This window comes from Arvicola amphibius, chromosome 8 (assembly GCF_903992535.2).
Source record: "Arvicola amphibius chromosome 8, mArvAmp1.2, whole genome shotgun sequence".
Taxonomy (NCBI): Eukaryota; Metazoa; Chordata; class Mammalia; order Rodentia; family Cricetidae; genus Arvicola; species Arvicola amphibius.
The window spans coordinates 17,606,072-17,626,108 of record NC_052054.1 but is presented as its reverse complement, the minus strand read 5'-3'; positions in this window follow the sequence as shown (position 1 = coordinate 17,626,108).

Here is a 20,037-nt window from a genome sequence, read left to right as displayed (position 1 = left end):
CTAGCAGCTGGAGCCTGGAGCAGCTGAACAAAACAAAGACATAGACTGATCCCCAGAAAAGTCCAGAGTTCAAATCCTGCTTAGTCTGAGACCAGGCATGGGTGTGAATCTACTTCCCCGTGCTTGAAAGCAACCCAGCTAGAAGGTCCAGTGACATCTAAGAGTTGCTTCTGCAGTGAGTCTTTGCCACCCTCCTTTCCCAAATGCTAAAAGAAGAGCCCCAGTTCTCCCTAAGCCAGGGAACCGAACCTTGCGAACATATAATCACATGTAAGTCCAGGTCTGCCTGTGCCCCGTCTCTCATGTCTACAAGGTTGGTGCCCAAGGCACTGGTCAGTCCCCAGGAAGCTGCACTTCTGAAGTGGGAAATTAGTCCACATGGAGAGGCTCACCCAACTACCGGTGAGGCAGAGGAAAGCAAAGACCGCCCCTCCTGTCCTGGCCTCTGTCGCCCTAACCACTATGCTTTATCCAAGACAAAACACTATGTGGAGTTTGATTTTTTGGGGGGAGGGCTTGGCCTCGCTGTGAGTTCCAGGATCCACCTCTTGTTAACATTTATTTGTTTGTTTGTTTGTTTATTACATGCATTTACTTAGTGTGTGTATGTATGCATGTGTGAATGTGTGTGAGTACATGAGGTACCAGGATGCATGTGTGGAAATCAGAGGACAGCTCTCAGGCTCCAGTTCTCTCCTCCTACTACATGGTACCTGGGGATCGAACCCCGGCCACTGTCTCGGCAGCAGGTACCTTGACCTTGTGAGCCATCTCGCCCACCCTATGTCACAACTCGTTCCCTCCGGCTTCTTTCAGAGTATCCTGTGCACTTGGGATCCTCTCAATAACAACAACAACAACCAGGAAGGGCCATGTGGATTCTCACGGAGGCTGCACACAAAAAAGACAGTTTGGGTTTTGTTTGTCTTTCCGTGCTTTTGAGACCAAGTCTGAACTCAGGCTTCCTCTGCCTGAGCCTCCTGAGTGGTGAGACTAGAGGCATGTACCACTCTGGCTGTTATAAGGAAAAGTTTGAATAATAAAAAAAAAAGGAATGGAAGTTGGATCTATATGATCCTGTACTTCTGAAGCCCTGATTCTCATTCTTAGAAGTCAAATCATTGCTGTGACAAATCATAGCTATGGCAGTGTGGGCCCCTGTGGCCTTCAGTAGGTAGCGCTATAATTTCTATAATGGACCGGCGTTGCCTACAGTGTGTAGATCCCTCCACATCTACTCTAGGGCTGCCAGGGACTTTAACACACCTCAGTACCGGTTTCCACAAACAGAAGAGAGCTGCGACCCTGACCACAAATGTCCTCAGAGCCGACCTGTTTAATCTCAAACCTAACATTCTCTCCTTTCTGCACACTTTGCTGTTTGTTCTCTACCTGTGACTGAAAGACATTGAAACCCTAGGCCAGTTTGCATCCTCAAAGGAAAATGAGTGAAACAGGCTTGTGAAATAAGCATGAAAAACCATAATAATGTGTTAATCTGGGAACTACCACAATTCTTCAAGAGCTGTGCTGACGTATGGTGGCATCGGAACCGCTTCATGAGAGCTCTGAGGCGTACTGCAGGTTCTTTCAAAATCATTTATCTTTGCCAAACCCCAAATGCTTCAACACTGTCCGATGTAGAAGCCTTACCTGAGCAAGGTTCGCTGAGGGCTGGATATTCCAGAGACAACACTTGGAGAAGCCTCCTGTTGGATAAGCCATGGAGTGCAGTTCCCTCTCCAGAGGAGCTGCCTTCCTCCTGCTTCCAGAGGCAGCGAGTGTCCTTCAAGCAATGTGTATTTGCAGATGATAAGCATTTTGAGAAACACAAGATGGGGAATAGCTTTAGTGAATAGCTCAGAATCATCTTTCGGTTTTGCTCAGTCTCCTTATATATGTTCTCCTGTGCCAGAAAAAAATGTGGAAACTGTTTTAGAAATCACTTTAATTGGGGCTGGAGAGATAGCTCAGTGGTTAAGAGCACTGAATGCTCTTCCAAAGGGCATGGGTTCAATTCCCAGCACTCACAGGGCAGCTCACAACTGTCTTTAACTCCAAGATCTGACACCCTCACACAGACATACATGCAGGCAAAACATCAAGGCACACAAAATTTAAAAAAAATTAAAAAAGAAATCACTTTAATTAAGAATTTTATTTAGTATGTATATATGCATAGAATGTGTTTGGCTAGTCTCTCCTCTACAGTTCCTCCCCTATTCTGCCTCCAGTGTCTCCAACCTCTTTATATGTTCTCTCTTTTTCCCTCTCTCCCCACTCCCCCTTCTCTCATTCCCATGGAGCTCATTCAGTTCTGTCTGTATGTGCATGGGTGTGGGACCATCTATGGGAGCATGACCTGGGCCTTTCAGGGCCTGCATCCCTGGGAAATGGGTGGTCAGGATCAAGAAGGTGTATGGGAAATGATAATCATACAGACCTTTGAAGATGCCATATGGAAACCTACACGTGTAGAAACTTTCAAAAGTAAAAGCATGTCGCACACCTTTAATCTCAGCACTCGGGGGGCAGAGACAGGCAGATCTCTGCGAGTTTGAGGCCAGCTAGTCTATATATAACAAGTTCAACGACAGCCAGGCCTACACGGTAATACTTTGTCTCAAAACTAATAATAAAGTAAATGAGTATAATTTTAATGTATTTTAATATTTTTGTAGTATTTGCTTAGATCAAGTCAACTCATCATGCCCAGGCCTATCAGTACTCAAGAAGAATGCAGGACAACTGTCCCGCCCTCTTGATTAGGTTGGTCTCTTGGTTAGAGAAGAGAAAGGCAGTCATGCTAAACAGATGGCTAGTGGTTCAACTCAGGCTGAGGAAGGGAGAGAAGTGTCTGGTCACTGTGTGGAGCACCTGTGTTGTTCAGCACACTAGGGGGAGCCGTAGCCACAACAATATGCTCCAGACTGCAAGAGTTTTCCAAGCCTCAAGCTTCTCCCATAAGGACAGTCTGACTTTCCTCGGCTCATCAGAGTCCTGGGCCCAGAAGGAACCCATGGTTTGTATGAACAAAACATAGTAACCCAGCCTCCCCCAGTCAATAGATTATTAGCTTCTCTAAGTCATGTGACCTGTTTGGGGGTTTATTGTTTTCCCAGAAAACCTTTGTCTAGATGTGCGACAGACCTGCATGAAACTATGCGTGTTGTGAGTGCACAGCGCTACATGTACTTCCATAAGCTGAAACACATTCATATAAAGCACATTTCAACTCAAGGACGCAGACCCTGCCAGCACCCAAGACTTTCCCGTGCATCTTCCAGGTACCCACGTATGTAAAGCCTTTCCTACCCTGACTTCGGCTTCAAGGTTTAGCATCTCTGTACTGGACAGCGGAACTGAATGCTATGTTCGGGGAATCTAACTACACTGTTTCTTTATTGCTATGATTTTAAACTTATTATTTATCTAAAACTAATTTTTCTCAAGTCACCTATACTAGGAATGTTGTATATTCACAATACGATTGAAACTCTAAGTTGGTCCCCCTTTTTTTTTTGGTTTTTCTCTGTAGCTTTAGGCAGCTACCCTAGAACTCACTCTGTAGACCAGGCTGACCTTGAACTCCTTGAACTCTTGAGATCCACCTGTCTCTCCCAAGTGTTGGGATTAAAGGTGTGTGCCACCTCTGCCCGGCTCTAACTTGGTCCTTAGGTTGTGACTACACAGATTACTTCCTAGGTTCTAGGGTTAATGCAGCTATAAAGGTAAATAGCACAGTGGGGAAAAAAAATCAAGATTGTATGGGGGCATCAAAAAAGCTGTTTGAACTAAAAACAGAGATTCAGGCAACTGTACATTTTTTAAGGTACAAAATGTGGCTAAATGTGGTGTCCAAGACCTCAATAAGGAGACAACTTCTGTGGGGTTTGAGCTGCACCTCAGTGGAATGGCTAGGTGACGTGAGGGCAGACCTGAAACAGCGCTCTGCCCTTGGTGCAAATCTGCAGAATCACTGAACCCCCAAAACGGCCTGGAGGAATGCAGAAACGGGCATGCTCAGGAACAGTCCTTCCTCATTAGACAGGAGTAATGCTGCAACCATTTAATACAGGTGTGGTGAGCCCCAACCAATACAGGTACTTTGTTGCTATTTCATAACTGTAATTTTGCTGCTGTTAAGAATCATATTGTAAATATAAGATATTCAGGATGTCTGCTATATGACCCCAGAGGGGAATCTAGACCCACAGGTTGAGAATTGCTGCTCAGAAAGCTTGTGTGAGTCTAAGTCCACGTCCCTATTTTTCACCGTTTATAAGAGACAAGATAAAATTGTGCCTGATTGCTAAGGATCTGGGGGAACATATTTACTTCACCCCAAAGGCAATGAGGAGCATTGGTTTTCAGAACAGGAAAGTCACCCAAAGCAATTGCTTTTCTACTCTCTGAGTTAATTAATAGGTTAGATGATTGTCCTCCCTTCCCGGCCCTATTTTTTCTTCAGGTTCTGGATCCTAAGAGGCAATTCCCAAGTATCATGCACTTTTTACCTTTGCCTTTCATCTGGGTTTGCCCAAGGCTGTCACACAGAAAATGAGACAATTTGGATGAATTCTGCCTCCAGGCTTAAGGGGCAAAGGAGGGCAAAAGCCATCTCAGCAGCTGCATTTCTGCCCTAGAGGGTTGAGCAAAGACAGAAGCTGGAAGCGGAAGCTGCAGCATGAAGGATTTCAGTAGTGGGAAAGTGTTCCTTGCGCACTTACTTATTGAGCCGAATGGTGTAAAAGGAGTCAGTGGCATTAGCTTGGTATTTCCAGCTTGAGAAGCCACATACAGGAAATGCATGAATGCGAGAGCTGCCCAGCATAGACAGAGGGCTCATAGCAGGTTGTGTGAATGAGCTGAGGTAGGTTGGTGTGATATCTCCACCCTCTTTTTTCTCATTGTCTTGAGCGGTGGGCAGTGTTCCCAATGGCTATCATAGACCTCTGTGGCTGTGAGTAGCTAGGACTGGGGTCCAATTTCCCTCTATTCAAGCCCTGAGGACTATACACACCTAATATTTTCTACACGCACCATGACCTGGTAGGGTGGGGGAGGCAAGTGGGTAGAGAATCTTGGCTCCAATCTTCTCTACCCCAAATGCAGATTCTTTGTTTTGATTTCTCTCCCCTTAACACATGTCTTTCCTGGCCATCTCATTTCATTTCCCTTACACGAATCATTACTTGACTTCAGGCAAGCATGTCCAGACAGCAGAACACTGACTCACAAAAACAAAGTGATTTATTTAATTGATGTAGCAAAGACGAAGGGTGAAAAGCCGATCTTCTCACAGGGCTGCTGCAGACCCATCGGGGTGGAACTCACCGAAAAACACACATGTGACTTTAGGATCCCAGGAACAGCTTCAAGCACATTGTAACTAGCTGGTCTCAGAAATGCATCCTCAGAGAAGTAGGCATCAGACAGTTCTTACTGTCCTTGTGCACAGTCCTTAGCTCATACACCATTCTCTTGCTGAAGCCATTGGAAGGTATGAGGCTTCCAGAGTTATAAACCTTGAGGATATCCAACATTAACCAATGTCTGGTCTTTGAATCCCTTCATACGAAGAGTCTTCAATGTGATGTGTAGCCTTTAAAGATGCTAAACTTTAAAGAGTTTTTAAATTATGTCTCTGGATTTGTAAGTTTAAAATACAGTGCAATGCAAAATACAAGAAAACCCACAATATAATAATATTGAATTGGGATAGCTTAAGAATCTGAGGTAAAACTTAGTTCAACATAATTGTTGTACTTGCTATAGTACCATCTCATGCTTAAAAATGACATCATATATGTTTTATCAGACTCAAGAGTAGTCAGTTTTGTGGACTAGGAAAGCACAGCTCAGAGAGACAGATTTGTATTGTCACGTGGTCCCACAACTGTAGCAGAATTGGTGCTAGGCGCCCCCTGTCTAAAAATACCCTGTTCACCATCCTTTTGTCTGAATGATGCTGCTGTAGCCAATGTACAGGAAGTTGTTTACATTTTTCTTTAGTCATGAGACGTAACTTCAGGGTTCGTTAGCAAGCCAACAGGAGTGCAGCCATTGAACTCTTGGCCAAGGAAAAAGCAAGACAACCAGAGGCAAGGCCCGGAGTTCAGCACTCAACCCTGCAACCAAACAAAACTGTAAGAAACAATAACTCGGCTGGGCAGTGGTGGCACATGTCTTACACTCGGGAGGATGAGGCAGGCAGATCTCTGTGAGTTCAAGGACAACCTGGTCTAGAGTGAGTTCCAGAGCTACACAGTGTAACCTGGGAAGATATACTGGACTAAGGTCAGGGTTTTTTGCCTGGTGTAATCTCTCCCATATTCTACCTATCACGTCAACACACTTCTTAGTCGTAAGGAAGTAAAGGGGAAAATATCAGTGTGTCTGAACTAAGACAAAGGGTTCATTGAGTGGAAATAAGAAAAGTGTTCCCTTCCCCAGGTCCTGGAAGATCAACATGAAATGCTTGGGTCAGGAGGTTGGGTGGAGAAGAGGGGAGAAAGTATCAGGACCAAGCCTACCCCCCGCCAGTGATGCTCAGTTCACTGCTGGATTTCGGAGACTTCATTGTGCCGATGAGCAGGTGAGATAAAGTGAACTGAGAAAGAAATAAAAAGAAAAGAAAAGGGACGTGACTACTTCTAGGTATGGTGGAGGGAAAGGTTTATTAAGGGCATGCAAGATAGATAGCCAGAGGGAGAGATCTGGACATCTGGGGGAGCCTGGAGTAGACGTGTCCGGACTGAGCTTGGCCTTGTGGGAGAGGGGAAGGGGAAGGAAGAGAGAGAGGAAAACCAGGTGCAGCAACCAGGAGGCCCAAAAATACAAAGGGAGTGGGCAAGCAAACTGGTCGGACTATATAGAGAAGAGTAGTCGTGCCCCACCCCAACCAAAGAGCTCAAGGTAGGAGGTGGGTACGCCCTGTAAGTAAGTAGGGACTGAGGGCTCAAGGGCAAATATGTGGCCAGGTCCACACTGATATGTTAAAAAGGCACCTCAGCCATTTGTCCTGGGTTTGAAACCTAGCAATAAGAACAATGTGATTCAGCAGTTTTTATTTTCCTCCTTGGGACTGTTGACTAATCCATGCCTCTAGTTGTTTACCTGGCTGGTCAGAAACCCAAAAAGCAGACCTGCAAGGGTGGGGCTAAGACCACACTGCTGTCTTCCTCCACATACCCCTTAGGTCCTTAGATTCTCAAACTCCTGATTGCGCAGAATGCGGGTCCTTTTCCTGCAAACTCTCAAAATAGCGTAAAAATAAATAAAAAGCACAAATAAAAACACTTCTTCAGATTGTAGATGGATTTAGTTTATGTTACTGGCTTGCAACCTGCCTGGCAGAAATGAAGATATCTAAAGAGATATTTTTGTCTCTCAATCAGACTGTTGAAACATTAGATCCCAAAGAAATGGACTTACCCTAGGAATCCCATGCTGGGAAAAGGAAGAGAGCCTAGCCAGTCGGGGAGCTTGTCCCCAAAAAGAGGTTTCCACAGTTCTAATAACTTGTCAGCCCTCCTTGCAGGGTGACACTGAAGCCTGAATCTGTAGATGCAAATATTCTGTGTCAGGTCCAAAGGAAACTCAATTCCCCAAACTCCAAAAGGCGGTCCACATATCCAGAAATACACTCAAGCAGGGCTATAAAATTTCTGGGGGTTAGATAAATACCAGCATTCCTCAAGAGCTTGCGATACTGGTTCCCATTTGCCAAACCTCTGGCAGAAGGACAAATTGCTACCTGTGGCTGCACACCAAAGCGCAGGCTGGCCTCCAGGCCCCCTCAGTATCACACATACCTGTTATATATACATTTAGCCCACCCGAGCATCCTAGCCCTTCCCGCCTCCCCAGGCTTTCCTCCTCCCAGATACCTGTGCTCCCCCTAATGCTGTCAGTTTCACTTAGCAGGGACAATGCATAACCTATTGACTGAGGTTTCTGTCCCACCCGGTCCTTCAGTTCAGTTCCAAAGGAACACAGAGACAGTCTACATTAATTATAAACTGGTTGGCCTAGTAGCTCAGACTTTTCTTATTAACTAATTCTTACATCTTATATTAGCCCATTAATCTTGTCTATGTTAGCCACATGGCTTGGTACCTTTTCCGGCAAGGCAATCACATCTTGCTATCTTGCTTCCTCTGTAGCTGGGTTACAGAGGCAGACTGAAACTTCCCTCTTCCCAGAATTCTCATTGCCCCGCCTCTACTTCCTGCCTGATTGCCCCGCCTCTACTTCCTGCCTGGCTACTGGCCAACCAGCATTTTATTAAAATACAAGTGACAAGGTATGGACCATTGTGTCACAGTAATAACCGAAAAGTCACGTACATCCCATCCTCTAAAAGTTAGCTCATCCCCGTGGTTAATCGGGGTGTTATCTTAGGGCTAACTCTCAGTTTGCAGAGGGATGCTTCAGTCTTGCCAGCAGAGCAACTAGTTGTAAAAGGAAATAACCCACTGCTGATAACAGATCCTTAAGCAACTGAGAAAATAACTCACCTTGGATAATTGACCCTTAAGCTGCCGAGAAGACTGTTGGTAGTTTGTTTAGGTTTACAACTTTATAAATCAATCTTTCTACATTCTAACTTCTGGTTCCTGTGCATCTATATTCCCATTCTTATTTCTAGATCCTTCGATTGTTCTTTTTATGGTGGCTGGGTTTCTCTGTCTGTCCCTGCTTTTGTCACTGTGTTTACTCTGCCCTCTGATGTCCTCTCTTACAGACGGCCCTATCTAGTCTGCAGGCCATGTTTGGTATTTTTTTTCTCTCTCTGCCCTGGACTCTTCCGGACCTCCAACTGTTCTCCTGTTCTCTCTCTCTCTCTCTCTCTCTCTCTCTCTCTCTCTCTCTCTCTCTCTCTCTCTTTCTCTCTCTCTCCATCATGTTACAATACATTAAACTCACTAAAATGAAATCTAAGCAGCTTCATTCCCTCATGTTCAGTGCGGATCTAGATGATAGAACTGGATTCAAAGTTGCAGCTTTTCACTTGGATAAATTCTATTTCAGCTAAGAGGGTCATTATTGAGAGGATCACTTCAGGATCAGGATGATGACCGGTTTGGTGAAGTGCTTTCCTTGTAGGTGTCACAGCCTGAGTTCCAGCCTCTTCCCTTGAATTCCCTTGACAAAACAAAACAAAGCTGACAGATTTATTGTGATTTGTTGCCTTTCCCTGCCACCTGGATATCCTGTCCCTTTAAGAGACAGGCCCTGCCCACTCCCAGTCTCCCCATCCATGTAAAGGTAAGCAAATCTCTCACCTCCACTTTACTCCATCTCTCTCTCTGCCTGTCCTGAAGAGGCAGCTTCTACCTATTCCTTCCCCCTCTCCTCTCTCTCTCTCTCTCTCTCTCTCTCTCTCTCTCTCTCTCTCTCTTTCTCTTTCTCTCTCCCTCTCCCTTCCTCTATAACCCCTTATTCTTAAGCCCTTCTCAATACCCACTAAATAAACTCTATACCTAAGCTCTCTCCACATGGCATATCTGTCTGTCCCCTGTCTTTACTGAGGTATTCCTTCCTTGGTCTCAAGGTTTATTTACGTTTTTGTCTCTACATTCCTCTTACTCTGTTACATGTGGTTTTGCTCAGTGGCATGCTTTCAGCAGGGCTCACCAAAGCATCCACTTTACCCAACTCCTGTTTAATATATGTGTGTGCATGCACGCGACTTTCAACTTAACTTTATATAAACATAAGTTAACTTTAACTCTGTGCTGTATATGTATATGAAACTTAAATTCAAAAAAAAATGTTTTAAGTAGTCCCAGTCCTAATGAGCTCTGTTCATTGTATCTCATTCCGGACTAAGAAAGCAATAAGTCTCAAGTATTTTAAATTAATATTTACTTTTAAATCTGTTACAACACACTGTATATGTAATCCAACTCTGCTTTAAAATATATTCTATATAGTGATAAAAATTTACGGCTATAAAAATCTATTTCAAATTAACAAAAACTAACCTACAGCCTTAACTGTTAGCTGTTCTCCACTGTTGTCAGTTTTACTGTTAAGTTTCTATTGCAAACAGCTTTTTCCTCTTTGTCTTTCACAAGTATAAATCTCACCAGTACAGCCAAGCTCGGACTCAGCTCTCCAGGCAGATCCTACACTGTATTCGTAACTTATCTATACCCAATAAACAGCCCTCGGGTGCTCAGAAATCTGGGGAATATGGCATTTAAATGTTTAATTAGTAAAAGACTTTTTAGAACAGTAAAGACAGACTGGAAGCAGCACCACCCCATTTCCTCCAATGAAGACAAAACACAGATGGGCACAGATCAACACCCATACGCAACTCGCTTCATCCAATGAAAGCGCTAACTACTGGGGAAAACTGCCTTTCATCTAAACTCCTGAACATCTCCAGAGAGTGGACAGAATTGCTGAAATCAGCTGCCTAACTGCTCAGGGCAAGATAGGCTTGTCTTCCTACAGATTCCCTAATCCACAGGATCCTCGAAAGCCTGGCAGGCCCTGAGCTGAACAACAGGAGGCAAAAACAGCCATGATGCCCCTGTCCTCAATGGCCGTGGAGGACCCTGAGGAGAGGCTCTAGGTAGCCAACTGAGTAAATTCTCTGTCGTTTTTAAAATCAATAACTCAAGTAGAATTTTATCCTTCTCAAAGATCTCTGATGCAGTTTGACAGCCGAGAGGTTTTGTCAGCTTAAAAAGGATAACCTCAGCAAACAGATTTCAGTATAACTTCTTAGCATGTTCTAAATAAAGGGTGTTTTAAGATATACAAATGCAAGTCATTAAGGTGTGTGCCTGCAAGTTATAAAGATCTGAAGGCAAATGCAAGTTATCCCAATTCTCTCTCTTGCTGCCGTTCATAGTCTTAACTTCATCAATAAAATGCTGACGAGCTATATTAATCCAACCCTGGCAGAGTCCTGCTGCTACCACTGCTGCAAAGTCAAGATTCTGAACTCTCTTTGGTCGTTTTCTAAAGATACTTTACATCGTGCAAAAATATCAGTAACAGTCATTCTGGCATAAATACGCTGCTGTTTATAGAATGTATGTGTCTAAAACTTGTTTTCACGAACTCAAAACATTCATGTGAGTTCCAGGGAGCTGAATTGAAGGATTCACCTTAAACAAGTCAGATACACTCCTCTCAATTCCCTGGTCCTAATGTCCTCCTCCTCCTCCTCTTCAATTATCAGGACCTAAAAATACTTTTTTTCTTCCTAAACTTAACCTTGTCCTCTGCTTTGCCAACACCTCGCCAGGTCCAAGAGACACGGGACAGTTCCACACCACAAATCCTGGACAGGATGAAGCAACCAGCTACTCCATGCCAGGATGTGACTAGCACCCAGCTTTCTCAGGTTCCCCCAAGACTCCAGCATCACAAACCAGCAGGAAGCGGTCTTGAGAACCCAATGCCCTCATCCCCTTAACCTTCCATGTTTAACTCCTCGTGTTTTTATTTTAAGAGAAGGGTGGGAATGTTGTAATCTGCTGGCCTGCGCTGTCACCTAGGTTCCCTGTCCCTTTAAGACACAAACTCTGCCCATTCCCAATCTCCCCCTTCCTGCCAAGGCAAGCAAATCTCAGGCCTCCTCTCTCTCTCTCTCTCTCTCTCTCTCTCTCTCTCTCTCTCTCTCTCTCTCTCTCTCTCTCTCTCTCCTTCTGAAGAGGCAGCTTCTGCCTCTCCTGTCCCCCTTCTCCCCGCTTTATCTCTTCTCTCCATAACCCCTTATTCTTAAACCCTTCCCAATACCCACTAAATAAACTTTATACCAAAGCTCTCTCTGCATAGTATATCTGTCTGTCTCCCACCTGCCACAGCCTCTGGTCATCCTCCGATGCCCCTCGTGGGACTGGCTTTGAGTCACCTGCGTCGTGAATGATAACAATGGCTGTGCACATTTGTAATCCCACTGCTGGGCTGTGGAGGTAGAGACAGCAGAATCCTGGATCTCACTAGATATCCAGTCTGAACTCTTTGACAAGTCCCAGGCCAGTGAGAGCCTCTGTCTCAAAAAAATAAAATAAAGTGGATAGCACTTGAGGAATGGCACCTGATGACACCTTCATGCCTACACACAGACAGACAGACAGACAGACAGACAGGACATTTCTTCTCAAGTCTCACTATTTCAAGTATTCCTAGAATAATTAAGTCCCAGTGCTCGTGACTACATTGATTTTGAAGGACACAAACCACATTTGGAGTAGATTCTTTTGTAGTATATCTCTTTAAGTTTGCTGAGTTTTAGCAAAGCTCAGAAACCTTCAGTCGCCCAATTAGTGCAGGGATTGCTTTCTAATTTATTGAGTTATTGTAAATGTGTTATCCTGTACATCACATTCATAAGTAAAAGAAGCAATTTAATTTTTATGGTCATAACCTTAGCTTAAACAATACTGGTATTGTCTGTTTCTTCCTGCAGCCACGATGGGTTCTGCCTCCTTACCAGAACAGGATGATCTGAATCTGAGCCAGTCATCCCTGCAGTCTTCTCTCAATCCTCTACAAGGCCAGGCACACACAGAGACAATTACAACCGCTAGAGTCAGGAAGTATTGGTGATTTCATGTGTTTCAAAACTACAGTCAAACTTTATTCTTGAATTTTCGTAACTGTGTATTCGGTCCATGTACCAGAAATCAAACTCTTAACTAGTTCAGACAAAACAAAAGAATAAACAAGACAAAACAAAAAAAAATGTTAGAAGAGCAGAAGGCTTCTATAAGATCAGAGGAAGAACTGAGAAGTCGGAACTCAGGAAGGACGGATGCCAATTCTACCAGTCTCAAAGTCAGCTGCAGCCAGGGACTCAGTAGCCACCAGCATTTCTCTGTGTCCTGTAGGCAAGCAGAAAAATGTTCCCCACAACCCCAAAGAAAAACTGGCTCCTTGATAGCTATTGTTCACACAGTCTTCAGAAGAGACACTAGTGGGCTTAGCTGGAATAAAGACCCTACCTCTGAACCAATCAGAAGGCCAGGAGAAACTCCCTACGAACCATGTGATCCCAATGGCAAGTAAGTAATCTGTACCCAGCAGTCCCCAGCATCCACTCATGTCTTTTTAGATTTGCTTTTGATAGTTCTGTCCTCTGTTTTGAAGATCTGTTTTAAGTGCAACGACTTCAGTGAGAATAAACAAAAGAGAAATATAATTAAATTGAAAGGAAACAACATTATCGACAGTTTAGACCATCTCCAATCTCACTGACAGTACCCAAGCATTCATGTCATAGTGTATATCTTTCCAAGTTTTTTTTCTGCCTACTTGTATCTTCTCCAGTATATTACTGCAGTTTGTGTAAAAATGCAATTCTTCATATTTAAAAATATATGTTTAATATCATTATGTATTTACAAATCCCGTTAGCTTGGGAGATCTGTGATGCATGGGAATTCTTCAGATATGGGATTCTTGAGTTTACATTCCAAATCTCACAGCTATAGGTGTCTGTCCCTGGAAGGCGTTTACAGATGTCTGTTACCAGAGAAAAGGGGTAAGAGCTTCGGCATTCAGGTTTTTAAAGCACGTTCATATACATTACCATAGAGTCATTGGTCCCGGACTTTAATAGGCTCCACTAGTCTCAAGCTCACGACATAGGCAAACTATAACCTGTGAATGCATGACTCTAAACCACAATTCTCCAAGCCAGATCTTCTCCTTATGAGGGAGGCTTGCTGGTGCCAGTCTCTGGGCACAGCAAAGCTCCCTAAACCTCTGAGGATGACTAACTCCTGTGGACCTGTTCAAACAGCTTGTTTTAATGAACTGTGGGGGTTAACCGTTGAAGGAGGCTTTCGGGTGGAGGAGGGGAAACAGTGGTACATAGGAAGGAGCTCAGATGGGAGAGCTGGAGCCGGGCTGCCCTGCCAGCTAGGATATAGATGATGATTCCCGAGGCCCCCTTAGAGCTGACCAAACCGGTTTGGCCTATAGCTACTCATTTTCTGAAGCACCACTGACAGAGCTTGGGGCAGTGATTTCCAGAGGAGGTCATTCAAGAAAATCCAATCCCAAGCAGGGATTATTTTTTTTTCTGACTCATTAACAACTTCTGTTACATAAATTAAATATCAACAGTTACTGAAGTCTCCCTTCCCTAGCCAATAGTCCACCATTGTCCTACCTCAGAGTCTTCTTGGTGTCTGCTCTGTATGAATCATTAAGTAGTGACCAATTTTCCTTTTTGCTTTGCATGTAGCTTAGTTTGCTTCTCTCAGCTCATGGACATTATATTCCCCGTCCCCTAGGACGCTTTAATCCTAACTATTACTTCCCACTTCTATTGAGACATTCCACTTGGAAGGCTTTTCACGCTGAACAGAGAACAATGGTATGACTCACCCTGGCCTAAAGTCTACCCTCTGAGCTAGCCCAGGAGTCAGTGGACAACTCCGCTGACCACCTTTGACCACTCCTGCTAACAGAGAACTTCTTAACCTGCTTATGTGTCCTGTCTGCCTTTTAAAATGCCTCGATTCATTCCGGGCCATTCTCTGATTTACTCCGCTGTGCAAAGTCCTCACAAACAGAGAGTTCCATTTCTTAATTATAAAATCATCGAGAGTGTCTCACATTTAAACTTACCTTCTGGCGCTTACATGTTTCTGTTCAGCGTCCATGCAAAACACAGTGCTCACAGCAAAGAGGATAATATATAACTTATTCAAAGCCAAATATGACTGACCGTGACCTGGGAAGACAGATTCATGTTGCCCTGAACAGCATGTACCAACGTGAAAAGCGGTCACACGAGCTTCTGTGGTGACAGAACAAAAGAAAGTCATAAATCAAGGTGCTTTCCAAAGATGTTGGTGGGAACACCGGGTAAGCAGCAGATTATAGCGTAGTGGGGGAAACTGTGAGAGGATTTAGGTGTTGTCTAATGATGTTCTTAGCTTGGGGTTTGGTGAAAATAATGTTAGTAAGCTGTTACATTCCAAAGGATTTGCCTGATTGCTAAAAAAGGTGTTAGCTCACTCTCAGAGGTAGGCAAAATAGAGCTATTAAGGAAAACCGTGATAATTCGGCTGTAGCTTTGCAGTGTTCTATGTAGCCAATCAGCCTTGTAGAATCTCTAACATAGGTGCAAGAGAGCAAAGGGGCAGGGGGGGAGTTGATGCCTTTAATTCCATAAATCAATTGTTTATATATGTTTTCGTCATTAATATATTTTGATATAATATTAATACATTAAAAACCAACTTTTAATAAGAGTTTTCATGGATTATTGTTATACCATATACAGGAAATAAAAATAAATCAATGAAATATAATAAAATGTTTCGTATTGAGTGATTGCATATGGCTGCACATGTGTATGAGGGCTTATGCATGTAGTACACAGAAGTTGATGTCAGGTGTCTTCCTGGGTCACTATGTGCCTTACACATGGAACAAGAGCTCACCAGTTTGGATAGTCTAACCAGCTAGCTTGCTCTGTGGAGCCTGTCTCCATCTCCTGTGTGTTGGGATTAGGGGCAGACATCCATGCCTACCCAACATGCACATAGATGGTGGAGATCTCAACTCTAGTCTGCATGCTCGCATGGCAAGTGGTCCATCTCCCCAGCTCTCATTTACAGCTTTTAATTCAAGCATGTAATAATATAGGAGTGACGGCAACTGCATAGCTTGTATGCTTTTATTGAAGTGAGAGGTCCTTTTGAAGATTGAGAAACACAAATACTTTGACAGAGGCATCTCCATTAGCAATCAGAGTGGCTACCGTGGGGTGCGTGAACTCTTGCTGAGTCAACAAGCAAGAAGAGGGAATGCCAAATATTGTTCTGCATGAAATTCGCCTCCCTTCCAGGGAAATTCATTGGCGTGCCAGGCAGAGCTTCAGTTTCTGCCACCCGAGTCTATTTTGGCCTGTTTCGGAATCCCATCTATTTCTGAATATTGAAAATGGATACAAAGAGCAAAGCGAGTAAAAGACCGAACCAAGTCGGGTCCGAAGTGGTTCTTTAACTCGCTAAGGTAAATGATGCCTTTTAGACGTTCTTCAGCTCTTGAAGAGGGAAAAGCAAATCCAAGTAATGGTCTCCCCACAGAGAAACAGGACAAGAGAGAGCGCTGGTCTTGATTTGGAAACCAAAGAACCCTAAATTCTTAATCCAGCACTTCGTTTTGTCTTCAGGGAGAACCTAGACAGAGGGTGGGTGTTTTGAATTCCCAAGGTGAGTTCAGTTGTCTGGATGAAGACTGGATTAGTTAGCACATGCACACACGTACATATGCACACACGCACACACACATACACGCACACCATTTGTGCTTGCGTTTATTGAGCACAGCAATGGCACACCCAGAAGCCTGTCATCTAGCTTCTGCCAGGAGATGATTCTCTCTCTACCTGTCACATCTCCTCCAGGTTTCCTACCACGGTCAGGTGACCAACTTAGACCTGACAAACATAAAAACAGCCCAGTCAAATCAGACACTTCCAGGAAACCCAATTGGACTCCCTGCCTGGTTCCCAGCACAGAGCCTAGGTGTCGACATCAGCTTAGCAGAGGCCTTTGCCTCTGCCTGCTGCAGTCACCACCTCGAACACACACTGGACGCTGTCTCTCCCTTCACCGCCTCTGTGAGGGCAGCTCCTGTTTCTGGTGCGGCTATAGGCCCTACCAGCACTCAAAATGAGTGAGTAAGCAAAGGGGTGGGAAACACAGGAGGGAGGGCGCTCAGGGAGATGCTCACTGACTCAGTCAGTGAAGTGACTGCCCTGAAAATCCCAGCTGTAGGTTCAATCTCCCAAACCCTTGTAAAATGGTGAAGGAGAGCTGACTCAGCTGTTAGGAACCTGTGCTGGTACAGCAGGATGCCAGGCATGGCCATGGACAGCTGACTCAGCTGTTATGAACCTGTACTGGTACAGCAGCAGAGATGATTGATTCCCAGGACCCACATGGGGTAACTCACAGCTGCCTACAACTCCAGCTCCAGGGGATCAGACACCCTCTTCTGGACTCTGAAAGTCTTTTTTTACACGATATATGCTATATATATCTATATATAATATATATAACATAATATATATATATTATATTGGGGTGCAGTAAAGAAACATGACAGCTCCATGGTATGGTTAGGGAAAGCTTTTAAGCTTTTATTGTAAATATGAGAGAGAGAGAGAGAGAGAGAGAGAGAGAGAGAGAGAGAGAGAGAGCGCACGTGAGGTATCTGGAGGAGTCAGAGCATGGAGAGGAAGGAGTGAACTGAGCACGGCCAGCAGACTGGACAGGACAAGGGCTGTCTAGGCAAGAGGGACATCAGCAGGGAATAGAGACTGGAGAGAGCACAGTGAGCATAGCAGGAGTCCCAAGGTGAGAATAGCTGACTTAGCTGGGAGGAGAGAAAGGCAGGGAGACTGGCACAGGGCTTTTGAGATGACAAGATAGTACATAAGAACGGAGGGAGCCTGGGGGACAGCGTGGACTTTGATATGCGGATCACTGCCCAGGTATATGTTAGCTGGAGATCCATTTGTCCATTTCTCCAGGGAAATGGCTCCTTTCGTAGACAGGAGAGAGCCCCGCGAGTTTCGGAGGAGTGCTGGATCTTGTCTAACCACCTGAAGTCCTTCTAGAGTTCAGGATGCACTCATCTTTGAATGTTTGGACTGACTTTGGGAGTTTGGGGAATCGGGTTTCCTTTAGGTGCCTGACACCAGGCATCATGGCGAGCATTTAAAATCCCGGTGCGGAGAGGTAGAGACAAGAATGTCTCTAGGACTTGTTTTCTGGTCATCTAGCCTCTCGTGGCCCCGGGCCAATGAGAACTCTACCTCAGGAAGAACAGAAAGAAAGGGAAAAGGGGATTGCACCATGCCTGCCAACCTAAGTTTGATCCCAGAACCCGTGGTGGAAGAGGAGAACTGACTCCCAAAAGTTGTCCTTTGTCTTCCACAAACACCATGGCACAGGGATGTACCCCCATTATCACAGAAATACATAATAATAATAATAATAATAATAATAATAATAATAATAATAATCTGAACTTAAAATGTGGCTAGTACTGGAGGAATAATAGTTACCCTCTGGCTTCCACGTGCAGCCATACACCACACACAACGCATGTGAGCGCGCACGCACACACACATATACACACAGCGATAATTGGCCATCTCTGGAAAACCATCACTAGCAGATCACAATACTCCAGCACATTCTCCCAGTTCATGACACCGGAGCTCAGTGTGGACAGAGCGAGCCCCGGCAAAAGTGTGCAGGAGGAAGAAGTCGTGTTCGGGTGAGGAGGGGAGCCCTCACTCCGAAGCCTCTAATAGCCCTCCCCAGCGTTTCCCATCACCTGAGCTGAAATGGATGGTGTCAGGGTGTGAAATCGAAGGCAGAATTTTGGCATGTTAGCCACTGCACAGAGCTAGCTCAGAGCTGTATTCTCCAACTGTGACGAGACAGTATCTCTAGAGCAGAGGCTCTGGTCGCAGAGACTTGTGGATGAAGAAAAAAGTCTTAATGGGTGGGGCTGGGGGAGAGGGATATGCTCAAAGTACATAACATATGTGTATAAAAATAGTTTAATGCGGGGAGCTGGAGAGATGGCTCAGTGGTTAGAAGCACTGGCTGCTCTTCCAGAGAAACCACATGCCAGTTCACAACTGTAATTCCAGTTCCAGGAGATGCTTTCACACCAATTCACATAAAATTAAGTACATAATTTTTTTTAAAAAAAGAAAAATCTTAGCCGGGCGGTGGTGGTGCACGCCTTTAATCCCAGCACTCGGGAGGCAGAGGCAGGCGGATCTCTGTGAGTTCGAGACACGATCGCCAGGCAAAATTGGGAACTTGAGGGCTGGGCGAGACTGGGCCAAGGGAAGATGGGGAGAGAAAAGTGTGAAGGGGAGAACGGGGGGAGCTCGGAGGAATGGGGTGCTTGGGATATAGGAAGGGTGGATATGGGAGCAGGGAAGCATATATCTTAATTTAAGGAGCTACCTGAGGGTTGTCAAGAGACTTGACCCTAGAGGGGTTCCCAGGTTTCCAGGGAGACGCCCCCAGTTAGTTCCTTGGGCAGCTGAGGAGAGGGAGCCTGAAAAGGCCAGTTCCTATAGCCATACTGATGAATTTCTTGCATATCACCATAGAACCTCCACCTGACGATAGATGAAGAAAATGACAGAGCCCCACATTGGAGCACTGGACTGAGCTCCCAAGGTCCTGATGAGGAGCAGAAGGAGAGAGAACATGAGAAAGAAAGTCAGGACCGTGAGGGAACCTCCAGCTGGCGACAGATGGGGAAGGTGACTGAGCCCCACATTGGAGCACTGGACTGAGCTCCCAAGGTCCTGATGAGGAGCAGAAGGAGCGAGAACATGAGGGAGAAAGTCAGGAACGAGAGGGGTGCGTTCACTCATGGAGACGGTGGGACAGAACTAATGGGAGATCACCAACTCCAGTTGGAATGGGACTGATGGATCATGCGACCAAACCCGTCTCTCGGAATGTGGCCAACAGCGGGGGCTGACTGAGAAGCAAAGGACAATGGCTCTGGGCTCTGATTCTTCTGCATGGACGGGCTCTGTGGGAGCCTTCTCAGCTTGGTCGATCACCTTCCTGGACCTGGGGGGAGTTGGGAGGACCTTGGTCTTAGCATAGAGTGGGGAACCCTGATGGCTCCTTGGCCTTGAGAGGGAGGGAGGGGAGGTATGGGTGGAGGGGAGGGGACGGAAGGGGGAGAAGGAGGGGAGGGAAGGGGGAGGAGGAGGGGAGGGAGGGGGGAGGAGGAGGAGGGAAGGAGATGGAAATTTTTAAATATAAAAAAAATAAACCATGAGAAAAAAATAAAAATAAAAATAAAAAAAAAGAAAAAAGAAAAATCTTAGCCGGGCGGTGGTGGTGCACGCCTTTAATCCCAGCACTCGGGAGGCAGAGGCAGGCGGATCTCTGTGAGTTCGAGACCAGCCTGGTCTACAAGAACTACTAGTTCCAGGATAGGCTCCAAAGCCACAGAGAAACCCTGTCTTGAAAAACCAAAAAGAAAAAAAAA